General features: G+C 44.9%; 1 protein-coding gene across 2 annotated transcripts in view; it reads left to right on the top strand.

Moving 5' to 3' along the window:
- Positions 1 to 1,198: 1,198 nt before the first annotated feature.
- The window catches only part of LOC145343922 (EF-hand calcium-binding domain-containing protein 4B-like), a 163,623-nt gene continuing 146,074 nt past the window's right edge, over positions 1,199 to 18,747 (top strand). For both annotated transcript variants that reach the window (XM_080190456.1, XM_080190455.1), the window contains exon 1: positions 1,199 to 1,660. The gene's annotated coding sequence lies outside the window, so the exon portion shown is untranslated. The remainder of the gene's footprint in view (positions 1,661 to 18,747) is intronic.

Consider the following 18,747-nt stretch of genomic DNA (forward strand, 5'->3'; position numbering starts at 1 on the left):
TTTACAGTTACTAGCCCCTCAGTCTACATTGGCTGAAAGGCCTTACGTGGTGGCCTTTCCCTGTTGTGCCTCTTGGCAGCCCCAAGATTGAGAACATCCCTCAGCACGTAGTCCTTGGAACGTGCCAGTCTGCAACACTCGATGGAGGGCAAAACTTTCCACTGGATGATCAGCAGGTTTTGGGCAGACCAAAGATTGTCTTTCACAGAGCTGATGACCCTCCAGCAGCAGCTGATATTTCTCTCAGTGTGCATCCCTGGAAACAGCCCATAGAGCACAGGGCCTTGCTTCACAGAGCTGCTCAGGGTGAACCTCGACAAATACCATTGCATTACACTCCAGACCTTATTTGCAAAGGTATATTCTACAAGAAGATGTGCGACCTTCTCTGCACCCCCCCCCCGCAGCTGCTTCGAGGGCAGCGTGCGATGGCACTGAGACTTCAGGTATGCATAAAGGATCTGATGGAGAGTGCTTTTCTCATTGCCAGCCAATCTAGGTCTTGGTGCCTATTTGAAAGTTCTGATGATGAGGCGTGCTGCTAGATGACACTGACAGTTTTGTTAGAATTCACCGACACTTTCCCTTAGGGCCTCAAGGACATTACGTGCTGACCACTGCTTGATCGCCTTATGTTTCTGAGTAAGTTTCTCCACAAGGAACAGGTGATGCAATAGGATCCAACTACTTGGAGCATTTCTTGGCAGTGTGGCCAGACCCATCCTCCACAACACTGTGAACAGGTAGAACCTCAAAAATTATGTTTGCGTACCAAGGACTTACATATAGCTGGATGCAGCTGCAAAGGGGCCAGCAGGATGGGGGCAGCACTGGGGACATTTTTCCCTCACTTCTCCAGAGATTTATGCACGGTGTTGAACATGATCCATCTTGGATCTCCAGGTAAATTTGAAGGTGATCTGGGTGATTGCTGCTGGGCAGGACTGGGAAATGGGCCAGAGCTGCGCTACATACACTAAAACAGAGAGTTACTCACACCAGGTTTTTCCCAGGGATAGAGAGGGAGTGTTGTTTCCACATGCCCAGTTTCTGCTTTACCTTGGTGGTGTGCTCCTCCCAGTGTTTGGCACATGTCCCAGCCACTCCGAACCATATCCCCAGCATCTTGGGGTAATCTGACCTGACAGTGAAAGGGACAGGCAGGCAAGTCAAAGAATTCAAAGGGTCAAACCTTTGTCCTCATCTCCCTCCCCCCTCTGTGACTTTCATGGTCGCTTGGGATATAAACAAGTGCTCAAGTGACTGAGGGTGAAAGGAATCGTGCCAAGAAATAAATATTCTCAAATTAATGAAGCAATTTGAATATTAAACCAATTTGAATGCTAATCCAATGCAAATTTCCAGACCGCTGTTAAAAATGCCAGGGGAAGTAGCACAGGTGCATGTCTTTGAGGTACCGAGTTGTGTGGACCTTGAGATGTTAAAACAATGTTTCAGCGCGGAGGGGGAATATTTGTCTTTAGCTGCCAGGTTTGTACGGCCCATTTCCGGAAATTGGCAGCAATAATCTGCTTTGCAAATTGAGTGGCTTGTGTTTCCTTTCTGGGAGAGGTGGATTCGGTGCTCTCAGTAGAGAGGAGTCTGCACTAACTCCCCCATTCTATAACCAAGAACAGCAGCACTACGAGTGCTCAGCCAGGTAAGACTTCAAATAAAACCACTCATTTCTTTCACACTTAGCCGCGCTGCTGCTAACATCGCCGGCAGCTACTGGTTTAAAACTGCAGCGTGCTGCTTTGATTCTGTGTCTGTGTGATCTCCCTTCAGTCTGTCCCCAACTCCTTTTTAGCTGGGGCTGTGCTAGCTCTGGTTTGTGTCTCGTTCCCTTCTGGGGGTATTTCAACGAGAGCTACCTGATTGTCAGTTATCGCCGCTAACGTTACAAAGTCACAAGTTGCGAAGATCTCCTGCTTTGAAGTTCAGTAAAAATTCAAATGTTAACCTTTTTGTTTTTGTTTGAAAACTACACAACGTAGTAAAATGATGGTCTGCTAAAGTACGGGTCGAAGCGATCCTAACTTTTGTGAAATTTTGTATTTCACCTTTGCTGTCTTTGGTCTCCCCCCCCGTGGCTTTGAGAATGGAGTAAGAAGGGTCAGACGTGCTGTAGGAATTATAGAAGCAGTTCCTACAGTGTGCTGGGGTATGCTTTGGGACACAATCTGAGGTTTATTGACAACTGCTCACTTTTTCTTCAGTTGGGTCATAATAAAGGCGGGGGGGGGGGGGTAAAACTCACTCAGTGACAGAATCACAGAATTGTTACAACACAGGAGACCCCTTGTGCCTGTACTGACTCTCCAAATGTGCAATTCACCTAGTGCCATTATCCTGCCTTCTCATAACCCTGTAAAGTGGAGGCTGTGGCATAGCGGCATTGTCATTGGTCTAGTAATTCAGAATCCAGGGGCAAGTCTGGCCTTTATTGCGAGGGGGATAGAATATAAAAGCAGAGAGGTCTTGTTGCAACTGTGCACGGCACTGGTGAGCCTGCAGCTGGAGTACTGTGTGCAGTTTTGGTCCCCTTATTTGCGTAAGGATATATTGGCCTTGGAGGGAGTACAGAGAAGGTTCACTAGGCTGATACCGGAGATGAGGGGGTAGACTGGGCCCGTACTCATCGGAGTTTAGAAGGCTGAGGGGGAAATTATAGAGACATATGATAATGAAGGGGCTATATAGGGTAGAGGTAGAGAGATTCTTTCAATGTGGTTGACTCTTAAATGCCCTCTGAAATAGAGGGTGGTCAGGGATAAGCAATAAATGCTGGGCCAGCCAGCAATGTCCACATCGCTTTTCAGATGATATTCAAAAGAGAATGAGACTTTCAATTGAACTTGCCTCCACCTCACTCTCAGGCAGTCCCTTTCAGACCTTAACTGCACACCATGTGAAAACTGTTTCCTCTCATGTCACTTATTGCTTTGTTTGCCAATTATTTTAAATCTGTGCCTTCTCGTTTTGATCCCTTAATGGTTGTAAATAGTTTCTCCCTATCTACTTTGTCCAGACATCCTCTTGATTTTGAATATCTCTATCTAATCCTTCTCAGCCTTCTTAGCTCCAAAGAAAACAGCCTGAACTTGCCAAATCTACATGAATGAAGTTCCTCATCCCTGGGACCATTCTCGTGAATGTTTACTGCACTCTCTCCAAAGCCTTTGCAGCCCCCAGAACTGATGTCATATTCCAGCCAAGGCTGAGCTAGTGTCTTATACAAGTTTTACTATAACTCCTTTGCTCCTGTACCCTATGCCCCTATTAATAAAGCCTATGATACTATATGCATTATTAACCATATTGTCAACCTGTCCTGCCACTTTCAGTAGCTTATGTACATCCAGATTTCTCTGTCCTTTCAGAATTCTTTTCTATATATTCTCAATCTCTGCTCTTGCTACCAAAAAGAACCACGTCACATCTCTCTGCTTTGAATTTAATCTGTCACCTGTTGGCTCATTCCACTAAATTGTCTGTGTCCTCGCTGTTCACAATGTTTCCATGTTTTGTATCATGTGCAAATTTTGAAATTGTGCTCTATACACCAGGGTTTAGCTCATTAAAGCAAGGATCCCAACACAAGGGCTGGCACGGTGGCACAGTGGTTAGCATTGCTGCCTTACAGAGCCAGGGACCCGGGTTTGATTCCTGTCTTGGGTCACTGTATGGAGTTTGCACATTCTCCCTGTGTCTGTGTGGGTTTCCTCCAGGTGGTCTGGTTTCCTCCCACAGTCCAAAGAAGTGCAGGTTAGGATGATTGACCCTTCTAAATTAACCCTAGAATCAGGGGATTAGCAGGGTAGATATGTAAGGTTACGGGAATAGGGCCTGAGTGGGATTGTGGTCGGTGCAGACTCAGTGGGCTGAATGGCTTCCTTCTGCACTGTAGAGATTCTATGAACTGATCCTTAGGGAACTCCATTACAAACCTGCCTCCAGCTTGATAAGTATCCAGGCCAGGATTTTGCATCCCCGGCCCAAGCCCAATGACAGGAGCAGGAAGTTGGAGGTACTCCGTTTGTAGAGTTGGGTGGGTGAGCATGTCGAATTGTGCTTTGCACACCTGACCATGCAGGAGGATTGCATTGCATGATGGGCAGGAAGTCACATACCCCGCTCTCATGTCCAAGTACCATATTTAAAAAGCACTCAGACAGGAGGGACATTCTCTTTCCCAGTGATGGGAGTAAAAAGCTGACCCAACTCACCACAGTGGCCTGGGAGGAGGTTGCCAAGGTGTCAGTGCCACAGGGGAACAGCTGTACAGTAAATGCATGAATGACTTGATCCTTGCTGGTAGAGTGAGTGAACCCATTATACACACACCTAAACATTTCTCTCAGCTTGTTGTGGGATGTGGGCATTGATGACAAGGCCCATCCCTTCAGAAGGTGCTGGGGTATCACCTTACTGCCCTACTGAAATCCATGTGGTCTGCTGATAGTGAGGTAACTGTCTCAGGTTCTGTCGCAGCTTTACAGATGTTTATAGGAGGAAATAGTTTGAGTAGTGGGCAACTTTGCAGATGCTGCTGATCCCATGTCTCTGCTGCCCTTGAATTTCTAACTAATTGAGCTCACAGGTTTGGAGGAGGTTCCTCAAAAGAGGCCAACAGAACCTTCGGGACGAGTTGCAGTAAAATGTTCACATAGCACATAGCTCCCAGTGGATTGGTGGTGGAGTGACTGAGTGTCGAGGGTGCTGGATTCCGTGTCAGCTAAGTGCTGGATGGTGCCCAGCTCCCTGTGTTCTGTTAGAACTACACTTAACAAGACAAATGGACAAATATTCCCTCAAAAATCCTCATTTGTGCCTTGCAGGTGCACCTGAAATCAGCCCAAAGCCCCAGGAGACCTCAGAAGAAGATGGCTTTGTCACACTGTCCACAGTGCACCCTCTAAGAGTCCAGAGACACTCTCCTTGGTGGCTCATAGACTTAGTTTAGTTTGGGCTTACATCCTGTTTGTCATGGCAGATGTGTCCTCAGCAAGAGGAAGGTGGTGTCAACCGAGGCTTCTTAGACTTGGAGGATTTCAGGAGAATCAGCCTCTGCTAAGTTTGAGTCTGCCTTTGAGAGCATTGTGGAGAAAATGCTAGAGTATCAGCGATGTGCAGGACAACTTCAGGGCAGACTGTCAGAGACCCTCAACAAAGTGACCCACAAGATGGGAGAATGTGTCTGTGTGGTCTCTGATGCTGTGGCTCTGAAATGTGAGTGCATTGAAGTTTCTCTGGAGAACCATGTCCAGCAGAACACCCGGTTTCTGCTGGAGATGTGCTCAGACCTGCACTCTTCGCTGTAATGCACCTTAACCCCCCTCTAAGTGTCCCTTTATGGACGAAAAGGGATTGGTTTAGGTTAGTGGGTCATTGTTTTTTAACTGGTCGGCGCAACATTGTGGGCCGAAGGGCCTGTTCTGCGCTGTAATGTTCTATGTTCTCCTCAAGGAATTGGGGAGGGTAGCTCGGGCACCCAAAAGGAGGAGGAGCATTTGGCAGTCACTCCTTGGGTTTCCGCACAGGACTCTCCAAAGGTATTCATAGGTTCCAAGTCCCCCCTGCCTGTGATTCCATCAGCTTCAGCCTCTGAAACTGCCAAGGGTGCAGCTGTCCCAGACAGGAAGATCCAAGGAAAGCTGGGGCCTCCAGGCCCTGACTCTCCAGAGGACAACCGCCAAAGGCATCAGAGATAAAGGGGTTAGGGTTAGTTAGCAGGCTGTTTCCATATGTGCTGGGAAGCATCCAGATATAGTATAGGGTAAGAAAAATTCACACTGGTGGCGTGAGTGTACAATCATTCATTGATAAAATCCTATAGTGCAGATGGAAACCATTCGGCCCATTGAGACCCTAAACCCATAACCTCTTACATTTACCCTAGCTACTTCCCCTGACACTAAGGATTAATTTAGTATGGCCAATCCACCTAACCAGCACATCTTTGGACTGTGGGAGGAAACCCACACAGACCCAGGAGGAACGTGCAAACTCCACACAGACAGTGACCCAAGCTGGGAATCGAACCCTGGTCCCTGGCGCTGTGATTTGAATCTTTGTAAATGCATTGATCATTGCATTTCATGGATGTTTATTGCTACTGCTAATGTCATCGCCTATGTGCACACACACTCTGTCTTCTCTCTCTCACACACACACACACACACACACACACACACACACACACCCCTTCTAGGGATCTATATCTCCCTGAATCATCTCTCCGCATGGAGGCATTGCTCTTTTCCGAGGCTCTTATGAGCAATGTGTTAGAAGCCTTCAGGTCCCAATATGCCCCTTCTCTCCACTGTCATATGGAATGTATATAGAGATCTTTGCCTTGTCCAGGCTGATTTTATAAAGTTTCTTCTTCAGTTGTTCAGTGAGCTGACCTTCAGCTCTGCCCACCTGATGACCCTCCTCCCACTGAGCAATTTTTTCAATGGGACATTGAAGCTGTGGACATGGGTGTGCCTTCACATGGAGATAATGTGTGTCACATTCCAAACTGACTCCCAACACCACCTACACTCGTCCTGTAACTCAGCCCCTTCAACCTTCACCCTTCCATTGAATCTTGCCCTACCACCCTGAAACCCTTCCCTATCATCCTTCAAAGCCTTCTCTCTCTGATCTCCATGTTCATCCTGATCTTGCCCACTCCCAAGATCCATTTAAACCTCATATCCCCTCTGATCCAGATGAGACCTACACATGCCATAGACATTCCGTCATCTTACCACATCCCATTACCTCCGTCTTCCCACCACCAATGTCTATACTTTGCCCCACTACATTTTCCACATTGACAACATATTTCCCTCCCTGTGAACATTCCCCTACCCCCACATTAAGGTGCTTCCCCTACCAAACCCTCCCCCCTTCCATCCTACCTTTTTCTTTGGATGTAACACCCCTGTCCTGTGCTTGGAAGCCCCCCTCCCCAGCATCCTGTCCTAGGATGCCACCCCAACCTCTCACCTCTCATTTGATGACCCCCATTCTGTCCTTGGACTTTGGGATATTTTTTACCTTAGCTGTCTGTCACTTTTCATTCTTTCTCTTTCCTTGTCCACTTTTCCACATCTCCTCTGAACCTTTTACATTCAACTTGATTCTCATATGTAATTTCTAGCTGACAGTTGTATAAGCACACTTTTTACTTCTTTATCTTACTTTCCATCTCTTTGTCATCCAGGGAAGCCTGGATTTGTTTGTCTTAACCAGCCCCCTCCAAGGGAATATTCCTTGACTCTGCTTGTAGCTCACTGTTCAGCTGTTGTTTTTCCTGCCAACTTTGTATTCCAATTTATTTGGCCCAGACTCTTCCCTACCCCATTGATGTTGGCTTTTCTGAGGTTATATGACCTGGTTGGCCAATTGGGCTGAAACCTGTGGGCTTTTCCAGTCAGTTTGACACTGAAGTTGGGAGTGCATTTCTTGCACCCTGTACATAGCTTATTTGTATAATAAATAGTTTGTTTAGTTACTAAACTTGGTGGTTGCCAATCCTTTCAGATATCACATCCCAGTTAATTAATCTTATTTTGGATTCTTCCTTATCCCTTTCCAACCTAAACCTTAAGATGCACTGATCACTGTCCCTTAAGTGTTCCCCAGCTGACACTTGATCCACTTGGCCCACCTCATCCCTTGTGCTTCTTTTCTTGTTGGACTGGAAGCATAATGCTGTGAACTTTTGCCGTTCTCGGCCCTTTGTGCCACTACTATCCCATCTACATTTAGGTAATTACAATGTCTCGCCTTGCAATGAGCCCAGTCCCAGCTTTATTTAGGTACAAACTGTTCATCCTGTACAAGTCCAGAGCTGGTCCCAATATCCCAAGAATCTAAAGCCCTCACCCCTGCATCATCTTTCCAGCCATACTTTTATCTGCTGTATCCTCCTATTTCTATACTCTTCTTGCCCGCAACACTGGGAGTAATCCAGAGGTCCTGCTTCTTAATTTCTTACCTGGCTCCCTAAATTCTGAATGCAGGACCACATTCATGCCAATGTTCACCTCTCTCCTTGGGGTAATTCAGCTGTACAGTGACATCCTTGACCGGCACCAAGGAGGCAACACAATATCCTGGATTCATGTCTGCAGCTGCAGAAACACCTGTCTATTCCCCAACTATTGAATTATCACAGATTACTATTGCACTTCCAATCTTCCTTATACTCTTTCTGCATAGCTGAGACCAAAATGGGGAACAGGAGCTCCTTTCACTGGGGCAGTACGTCCACGAGAAACTGTTTTATAAACTTTTAACTTGGCTTGGCAGCATGGTAGCATAGTAGTTAGCACTGCTGCTTCACAGCTCCAGGGACCTGGGTTTGATTCCCAGCTCAGGTCACTGACTGTGCGGAGTTTGCACATTCTCCCTGTGTCTGCGTGGGTTTCCTCCGGGTGCTCCGGTTTCCTCCCACAGTCCAAAGATATGTGGGTTAGGTTGATTGGCCAAGCTAAATTGCCCCTTAGTTTCCCGGGATGTGTAGGTTAGAGGGATTAGCGAGTAAATATGTAGGGATATGGGGAAAGGGCCTGGGTGGGACTGTTGTCAGTGCTGACTCGATAGGCCAAATGGCCTCTTTCTGCACTGTAGGATTTCTATGGTTCTACGGCTGGAAATGAAACTCATCTTTTGAAACTAGCCGGTTCCATCTGATCTCCTTCGCTCTTGAGCTCACAACCTTTGGACTTGGAGACCGTGGATCACACTAGACTGTCAGACTTGCCAAAGATATTTTTACACAGTTAAAAAGTTTTATAAGTTTTGTGCAATTAGGGCCAAAGCCAGCCTCCACAACATAAGAAATAGGAGCAGGAGTAGGTCATTTTGTCCCTTGAGACACTTGGTAAAACCTGCTGCCAAGATAATATGGGCCACCGCTTCCATGAATGCTTCTTTGTATTTACTGTAACAACAGACAAAAAGATGCACCATCTTTCACTGCATGGGGTTGTCTGAGAATTAGAGCTGTCTATTTCCGTGCTGTATTTCTCTATGACTGAATCTCCTTTCTCTCATGGGGGTTGTGATGCCTCTGCCTGTCTATTTCGGATGTGTATAATTAAAGCAAAATACAATGGATGCTGGAAATCTAAAATAAAAATAGAAAATGCTGGATAGACCCAGCAGATCTGGCAGCATTTGTGGAAAGGGAAACGTGTCGAGTCTAATGTAACTCTTCTACAGAAGGTTTCAGCTGAGGTTATCCAGCATTTTTGGTTTGTATTTGTGTCTCTCCTTCCAAAATTGTTACCAATCCACTTCTCCCCTCTGAAATGGTTAATTTTATGTTGAGAATCTTGTAGTGATTTTTCAGAGCAACAGTAATTCATCTGGATTTCATGCTCTGTAATGGAGCTGCTGTTTATTATTCAGGGTCTGTAGTGTCGGTGTTTGCGTCTGAATCACTTTTTAAAGAATGTGAATAAGGTGACTGAAATAAGTTTGGGAATCTCTGTGATAACTGGTTTCAGTTTTCCAATCCAGTTAAAAATAAAAGGAATGCATCCCAGAATTTCATAGCTGTGGTGGTTAATAACTTGGAACAGAATTTATCACAGAAACAGTTAAAATTCCTATTCCTAAGCTTTAGGAATGGGTGAGGGGTGAAGGTGATGTGATACAAGTTTTAGCCGATCTAAATCTATCACTATTGTGTTGGTAACTCGTGTTGAACCGCTGTCCAATGAAGTCCCCCAAGAGCTCAACATGAATTCTTGACTTGTGATGTTATGTGATCTGCAAATAATGTCCAGAGTTGTTGATTAACTTCCCATATTTATTTTGACTTTGAGGGGTTCAGATGCCATGTGTTCAGGTGCTATCTCAGGAATTTGGTTTTACTGACAGATTTTAAATGGGAATCTTTGATCATCTTTATTGAAAGGTTTCTCAGGACTTGCTTCATCCTGAAATTTAAAAGCTTTAGCTCACCCCTGTTAAGTCCTTTGACCCTTTAGTCTATGGATATTCAAACTGAATGCCTGCATGGCCTTGTGGGGTTTGCTGCACAGTTGATGTTTAGCTTCTGCTTCCTGCTTCCAATCTGGATATGGAGCTTCTCTCAGGCCATCAACCTCTGAGTTTTTCTTTAAGGTGTTTTCAGTTGGGTCAGAATGCTGCTCCTTTAATTTTCTAGCTTTTGAATTTCTGCTCTAGCTGAGGTCCTGGGTTTTCCATGAGTTGTATGTTGTTGGATACCATTTGGTCAGTCTTAATAAAGTCTTCATAATTTGTTAACTATGTAAATACAAATTCATATGTACAGTACAGGGTTAAAGCGAAGTGCTGTCTCCTTGCTTGCTTCTGCACAGATCCTTGTCCAACACTAGACCGACCCCTAGATGTGTCACATGTTCTCTTATATCATTATGGCAGTAATGCGGAGTCTCATGATAATCCTTTATATGTCAGACCCTTATACTACAAAGAAAAAATTGATTTTAGAACAGGCAGAATTTCCACCTGTTACAGTGCTGGAAAATTGATAGCCAATTGTATAATCTGCATTCCCAACAAGAGAGCTTTGCTGGAGGGAAATGTTGGTTGAAGATCAGGCTATGATATAGGAACATACAAACTAGGAGGTCTTTGAGCCTGTTCTGACATTCATTGTGATCATGACTGATCATGTTCAATATCCTGATCCTGCCTTCCTCCATATCCCTTGATACCTTTAGCCCCGAGAGCTATATCTAAGTCTTCTTGAAATCACACAACATTTTGGCCTCAATTACTTTCTGTGGTAATGAATTCTATACATTCACCATTCTCTGGGTGAAGAAATTTCTCCTCACCTTCGTTCTAAAACGTTTACCCCTTATCCTTAAACTATCACTCCTAGCTCTAGACTCCCTGACCATCAGGAACATTCTTTCTGAATCTACCCTGTCCAATCCTGTTAGAATTTTATAAGACTTTATGAGATCCCCTTTCACTTGTCTAAATTCCAAAGAATATAATCCTAACCAACTTTGCTTCTCCTCACATGATAGACCTGCCATCCCAGGAATCAGCCTGGTAAACCTTTGCTGCATGCCCTCTGTAGCAACAAGGAACTTCCTCAGATAAGGGCACCAAATTTGCATACAATACTCCAGGTGTGGCTTCACTAATACCCTATACAATTGCAGTAAAACATTCCCACTCCTATACTCAAATCCTCCCGTTATAAAGGCCAACATACTATTTGCCTTCTTTACAGCCTGCTGTATCTGTGCACTTACTTTTAGTGACTGATGCACGAGGACACCAACGTCTCAGAGTATCCACCTCTCTCAATTTGCAACTATTCAAGTAATAATCTGCCCTTTTTATTCTTGCTACCAAAGTGGATAACCTCACATTTATCCACATTATATTGCATCTGCTGTGCATATACCGACTCACTGAGCCTGTTCAAATTGCACTGAATCATCTCTGCATCCTCCTTACAGCTCACCCTCCCACCCAATTTTGTAACATCTGCAAACTTGGAGATGATGCACTTAGTTCTCTTTTCCAAATCATTAATATATTTAGTGAATAGTTGGGGTCCAAGCACAGATCCCTGAAGTACCCCACTGGTCGCTGCCTGCCAACTCTTTGCTTTCTATCTGCTAACCAACCTACTATCTCGAGGCACTACCTGCAATCCCAGGCGCTTTAACTTTACACAATAGCCTGCTTGTTAAAGCGTTCTGAAAATGTAAATATATCACATGCACTGGTTCTCCTTGGTCAGTTTGACTGGTTGCATCCTCAAAGAATTCCAGTAAATTCACCAAGCATGATTTCCCTTTCATAGACCCATGCTGACTTTGTCTGATTATTCCACTGCTTTCCAAATGCCAAGTTATGAAATCCTTGATAATGCACTCCAGCAACTTCTTCAGTCCTGACATTAGGCTCATTGGTCTATAGTTCCCTGTTTTCTCTTTACCTCCCTTTTTAAATAGGGATAGGAGCCAATCTACAGTTAATGTTCTGTGCTGCATTCACATGTTCCTGGAATTAGATTCATGATCAGGGAGGTGAAATGATGAATCCTCTGTTCCCCCTGCTATGACTGCTGAGCATCTGGATACATGAACAGGTTGCATATTTCTCTTCCTACTCCAGTAGGCGGCACGGTGATTAGTGGTTAGTGTTGTTGCTTCACAGCGCCAGGGACCTAGGTTGGATTCCCAGTTTGGGTCACTGTTTGTGTGCAATCTGCACATTCTCCCCGTCTCTGAATGGTTTGCTCCCACAGTCCGAAAGACGTGTTGGTTAGGTGCATTGACCTTGCTAAATTCTCCCTTGGTGTACCCGCAAAGGCACCAGAGTGTGGCGATTAGGGGATTTTCACGGTAACTTCATTGCCATGTTAATGTAAGCTTACTTGTGACACTAATAAATAAACTTTAAAACACTCGATCTCTGTAACTCTTAACAATAGTGAGTATACTGGACATCTAACTTTAGCAAGAGTACACTTGATATCTGACTTTTTATCAATAGCTGGAGGGAAAAAGTCAATGAATGAAAGCACCTTTATTAGAAAATCAAAATACTATGAATGGTGGAAATTTGAAACAAAAACACAAAATGCAGGAAATACTCAGCCAGCTGGCAGCATGTGGAGAGAGAAATGGAATTAATGTTTCGTAAGAACTTGTGTTGACTTGGTCATCTACCTCCAAGATGAGCTCTTTCCACAGATACTGCCTGACCTGCTGCGTATTTCTAGCATTTTGTTTTCATGAAAGTAACTCCTGGCTTCGTCCAACCACGGAGACTCCATCTCCACAGAAACTTTCAATAGGATATAAAACTATGGGCAATGAACTGGGATGAGTCGCTGCGGAACAATGGGAAGTGAGTCATGCACTTCAGGGCACAGCGTGCAGCCAGCCTGTTTGAAAGATATCCCTTCCTCACAAATCCTTTAACATCCTCCTGTGGAGTGATGCTGTGAGTCCTATACCATAATATCCTTGGCTAACTTCAGTCACAGCTGACTGCTGGCACTGTATTTTATAAAGGCCTTGCTAACCTGTTGAGGACTGATTTTTCACTGTAACCATCAACTTTTAATAAAACCATTTGGTTCTTTTGTAGAGCTGGCTGGAGTGATTTCATTGAAAAGTAAATAGGTGTTGGCATTTGTGCATAACAGGTGCAACAGAGGAATGTAGTCACCTGATCATTACAAGTATTTGTTATTAAAAGTTGCAGCTGACATCTCCTCCTTGGTTTGTAACTGCAGCCAGCTGTCAAAGCAACCAGCTTTTCTCTGGGCTTAAGCTGGTAAGGGATCACGAGGAGCCTGATTGTCTTGTTGCTAGGTAGTGAAGATGGATTGGAGTTCATTAGAATCACGAGCAAATGTTTGGTATGGTGGGAAACAAGTTTCATCTTATGTCTCTCTTTGTGCTGTAAGGGTGGTTATATGCATGTGGAACAATGGATTTTATAAAGGCGCTGTTGGAGGTTATTGAAATGCATTCTTTGGTTCACAGACATTTACAACACAGAAGGAGGCCATCCGGCCCATCATGTCAACAAAGATCTGATGACAGTAATCCCATTTTGCAGTGCTTGGCCCATAGCCCTGAATGTGCCAAATGGCTTACTCCTCCTATTTTCTAGGTTTCTATGTTATTGAAGTGCAAGTGAATATCTAAAAACTTCTTAAATGTTATGAGATGCTTCTGACTCAACGTCCCTGTCAGGCAGTGAGTCCCAGACTCTGATCACCCTCTGGGTGAAAATACTTCTCCTCACTCCCTCTCTTAGCAGGCTACTTCTTACCTTAAATCTATGTCCACTGGTTATTGATTCCTTTATTAATGAAAAAAAGTGCCTTCCAATCCACGCCATCTATGCCCTTCAATCTCATACACAGCTATCTAGTCGCACCTCAACCTTCGCTGCTCCAAGGCAAACAGCCCCGGCCTATCCAATCTTTCCTCATGGCTCAGATCTTCCACAGTATGAAGTCTCACAACAACAGGTTAAAGTCCAACAGGTTTATTTGGTAGTAAAAGCCATTACCTTTCAGAGCACTGCTCCTTCGTCAGGTGAGTGGGAGATGTGTTCACAAACAAGGCACATAAAGACACAAACTCAATTTACAAAATAATGGTTGGAATGCGAGTCTTTACAGATAAATAAATCTGTTGGACTGTAACCTGGTGTTGTGAGACTTCTTACTGCGTTTACTCCAGTCCAATGCTGGCATCTCCACAGCAGATCTTCCAGCCAGGCAGAATCAGGTAAACCTCCTCTATATCCTCTCCTGTGCAATCACATCCTTCCTGTAATGTGATGACCAGAACTGGACACAGTACCCCAGCTCTGGACCAACCAGCATTTTATACAGTTCTAGTATGACCTCTCTGCTCTTACTCTATGCAAGGCAAGTATCCCATATGCCTTCTTTAACCAACTTATCAACCTGTCCTGCCACCTTCAGGGACCTATAGTTAAGCATTTTCTCTGATCTTAAGTACTTTCAGTGACTGACCATTCATCATTTAATCTTTTACGATGTTAGCCTTCCCAAGTGCATTACCTCTCAATTTTCCAGATTGAGTTCTACTTGCCACTGCTCTGCCCACCTAACCTGTCCATTGATATCCTCCAACAGTCTATGGCTATACTCCTTACTATTTACCATCCTGCAAATGTTTGTGTCATCCATGAATCTCATGATCATACCCCCTTATATTAAGTCCAAATTATTAATGTATACCACAAATAATGAGGACCCCAGCACTGAGCCCTGTGGAACACCACTGGAAAAAGATTTCCAGTCAGAGAAATAGCTTCATCCTCTGCTTCCTGCCTCTTGCCAATTTTGGATCCAGTGTGCCACTTTGCCTTGGATCCCATGGGCCCTTACTTTCTTGACCAGTCTACCGTGAGGGGCCTTATCAAAAGCCTTGTTAAAATTCATATAGACCATATGAAGTGTATTCTCTCATCAACACTCCTTATCCTCAAAAAATTTGATTAAATTAATCAAAAATGAACTTCCCTTAACAAATCCATGCTATCACTGATTGATCTGTGTCTATCCAAGTGTAGATATATCCTGTCCTGCTGCATTTCCTAGTAACTTCCCCACCATCGAGATTAGACTGACTGGCCTATAGTTTCCTGGTCTGTCCTTACTTCTGGTTTTTATTAATGGGACAATGTTAGCTGTCTTCACCTGTGGCTAGAGAGGATTTGAAAATTACTGCCAGTGTCCTGATATCTCCACCCTTGAGAATCTCAACAGCCTGGGGTACATCTCATCTGGGACTGCGTATTTATCCACCTTTAAGGCTGCTCCACTTACTAGTACCTCCTCTCTCTCTCTCTCTCTGTGAATTTCCTTGACTATTTCACAGTCCTCCACCCTGTATGTCATTATCTGCATTGTCCTTTTCCATTGTGAAGACTGACACAATGTATTGAGGACTGGGTCCACTTACAGGTTACCTATATAGTACCTAATTGGCCCTACTCTTCCCCTAATTGTTATCTTGCTTTTCATATTACCCACTAAAGTTTCTTCTTGCACTCTCTTAGCTTTTCTAATTTCCTTTTTAGGTTGCCCATGCCTCTTTGCACCTTTTAATCTCCTCTAGAGATTCTGCTGTACTGAGTCCTCAGTATCTGCTAAAAGCTTCTTTATTTCCTCTGTTGTCCTGACCTTTATGTGCCTTGACACCAAAGATTCTCTGGTTTTGGTCTCACCTTTTGACTCTATGGGAACATACCTGCCCTGCACTCCTGCTGTCTCCTCCTTGAAGGCCTCCCACTGCTCTGACACAATGTTATCTGCAAGTAGCTACTCCCGGTCCACTTGGGCCAAATCGTACCTTATCTTAGTAAAGAACTTTTTCAGAACTATCTCTGTTCAGAACTTTTATTCCCAGCCGTGCTTCTTCTTTTCATAATTATCCGAAATGATGGTCTGAAATGCCATAATTTAGGATAGTCTATTATACAGAATAGGGGCAGAGCAGGTGATTTAACTGGCTGCTTCACAGAATCCCTATAGTGCAGGAGGTCATTCGGTCCATTTGAACCTGCACTGACAATAATCCCATCCAGGCCCTATCCCTGTAACGCCACGTGTTAATCCCCCTGACATTAAGGGGCAATTTAGCACGACCAATCCACCTAACCCGCACATCTTTGGAGTGTGGGAGGAAACTGGAGCATCCAGGGGAATCCTACGTAGACGCAGTGGGAAACCCACATAGACAGTCACCTAAGGTCAATCAGACTTGGGTCCCTGGTGCTGTAAGGCTGGAATCACACTCTGGGCCCTGGCGCTGTGAAGCCGCAGTGCTAACCATTGTGCCACCTAAAATGCTGTGAAGCAGCTTGTCCAGTCAAAGGCTGATTTCTCTCTGTGTTGGCTGCTGAAAGGCTCACTAGTCACGTATAGGTCAGACTAAATAAGGACAGCAGATTTCTTTCCCTAAAGGACAACAATGGTTTCTTGGTCATCATTAGACCTTTTAAGTCCAGAATTTTATTGAGTTACAATTTCAGCATTGGCCATGGTAGGATTTGAACCCAGGTCCCGAGAGCATTACCCTGGCTCTCTGGATTACTAGTCCAGTGACTGTAACACTATGCCACCACCATTCCTGTTTGCCAGTCTTTCTTCCTCAGTGTGGCCTGTGCCTGAGTGACCCAAGAGATGGACTATATGCTGTCTGTTGGTAACACTTGGGACTTTTATATAGAAAATTTTCTGGGCCTCCTGTTACCCTGTTATGGTTCTGCCTTTTATAATTAATTCACAAAGATGACATGGATTGCCCACACAGTAATGAATTTGCATGTGCCACTTTGTGTCAAGGGGGCACTGCTAATAATAGATATGCAACATAAAGCCCAATTTCAACAGAAATGAAAGGAAACTCCTGTTTCAAAGCTCCTCCTGGAGAGGCAATAGTGTAGTGGTATTGACACTGGATTAATAATAAGAAATAGGAAATAAATAAGAACATAAGAAATAGGAGCAGGAGTAGGCCATCTAGCCCTTCGAGCCTGCCCCGCCATTCAATAAGATCATGGCTGATCTGTCGCTGTTCAGTTCCACTTTCCCGCCCTCTCCCCATAACCCTTAATCCCCTCTCTTATCAAAAACCCATCAACCCGCGTCTTAAAAATATTTAGCGAGGCAGCCTCCACCACTTCAACGGGCAGAGAATTCCAGAGATTCACCACCCTTTGAGTGAAGAAGTTCCTCCTCAACTCCGTTCTAAACCGCCCCCCCTTTTATCTTGAGGCTGTGCCCCCTAGTCCTACTGTCTTTTTTGAGCGGGAAGAGTCTCTCCACCTCTATCCTATCCATCCCATTCATCCCATTCATCATCTTATACGTCTCAATGAGATCTCCCCTCATTCTTCTAAACTCTAACGAGTACAAGCCCAGTTTATTCAGCCTCTCCTCATAGCTCAACCCCCTCAACTCCGGTATCAGCCTAGTAAACCTCCTGTGCACTCCCTCCAAGGCCAAAATATCTTTGCGCAGGTGCGGCGCCCAAAACTGCACACAGTACTCCAGCTGCGGCCTCACCAATGCCCTATACAGCTGCAGCAAGACCTCCCTACTTTTATATTCAATCCCCCTCGCTATGAAGGCCAGCATCCCATTCGCCTTCCTGACCACCTGCTGCACCTGCAGGCTGGGTTTTTGCGACTCATGCACAAGGACCCCGAGGTCCCTCTGCACCATCGCCTGCTGCAGTTTTTCGCCCCGTAAGTAATAGTCCTTCCTGCCATTCTTCCTACCAAAGTGGACCACCTCACACTTGCCAACATTAAATTCCATTTGCCATTTCCTGGCCCATTCGCCCAGCCTATCTAGATCCTTCTGCAGACTCTCCACACCCTCCGCACAATTTGCCGTTCCCCCAATCTTGGTGTCATCAGCAAATTTCGACACCCTACACTCGGTTCCCTGCTCCAGATCATCTATATAAATGGTAAAAAGCTGAGGCCCCAGCATCGACCCCTGGGGCACTCCACTAGTCACCATCCGCCAATCCGAATAGCACCCGTTGACCCCCACTCTCTGCCTCCTATTTGACAACCAATCCTCTATCCACGCTAACACCCTACCCCCAACTCCATGTCCCTCGACCTTCTGCAGTAACCTCTTGTGAGGTACTTTGTCAAACGCCTTCTGAAAATCTAGAAAGACCACATCCACCGGCTCTCCTCTATCCACCGCCCTAGACACATCCTCATAGAACTCCAGTAAATTTGTCAGACACGACTTCCCTTTAATGAAACCGTGCTGTGTCTGCTCTATCAAGCAATTCCCTTCAAGATGCTTCGCAATTTCCTCCTTAATGACAGATTCTAACATTTTACCTACCACAGACGTTAAACTAACCGGCCTATAATTCCCCGCCTTTTGCCTGGCACCCTTCTTAAACAACGGCGTAACATTAGCCGTTTTCCAATCATCCGGCACTTCCCCGGAATCCAGCGACGTCTGGAAAATAACCACCAAGGCATCCACTATCACCTCCGCCATTTCTTTAATGCAGGGACTCAGGTTCAAATTCAGTTCAATAAAAAACTAAAAGTCAAATGATGATCATTGAACCATTGATGATTGTCAGAAAAACCCATTTGAGTCACTGAGGTCCCTCGAAGGAAATCTGCCATCCTTATCTGGTCCAGTCTACACGTGACTTCAGACCCACAACAATGTGCTTGACTCTCAAA

This window comes from Carcharhinus amblyrhynchos, chromosome 6 (genome assembly GCF_965287045.1).
Source record: "Carcharhinus amblyrhynchos chromosome 6, sCarAmb.v2.hapA, whole genome shotgun sequence".
NCBI classification, from domain to species: Eukaryota; Metazoa; Chordata; class Chondrichthyes; order Carcharhiniformes; family Carcharhinidae; genus Carcharhinus; species Carcharhinus amblyrhynchos.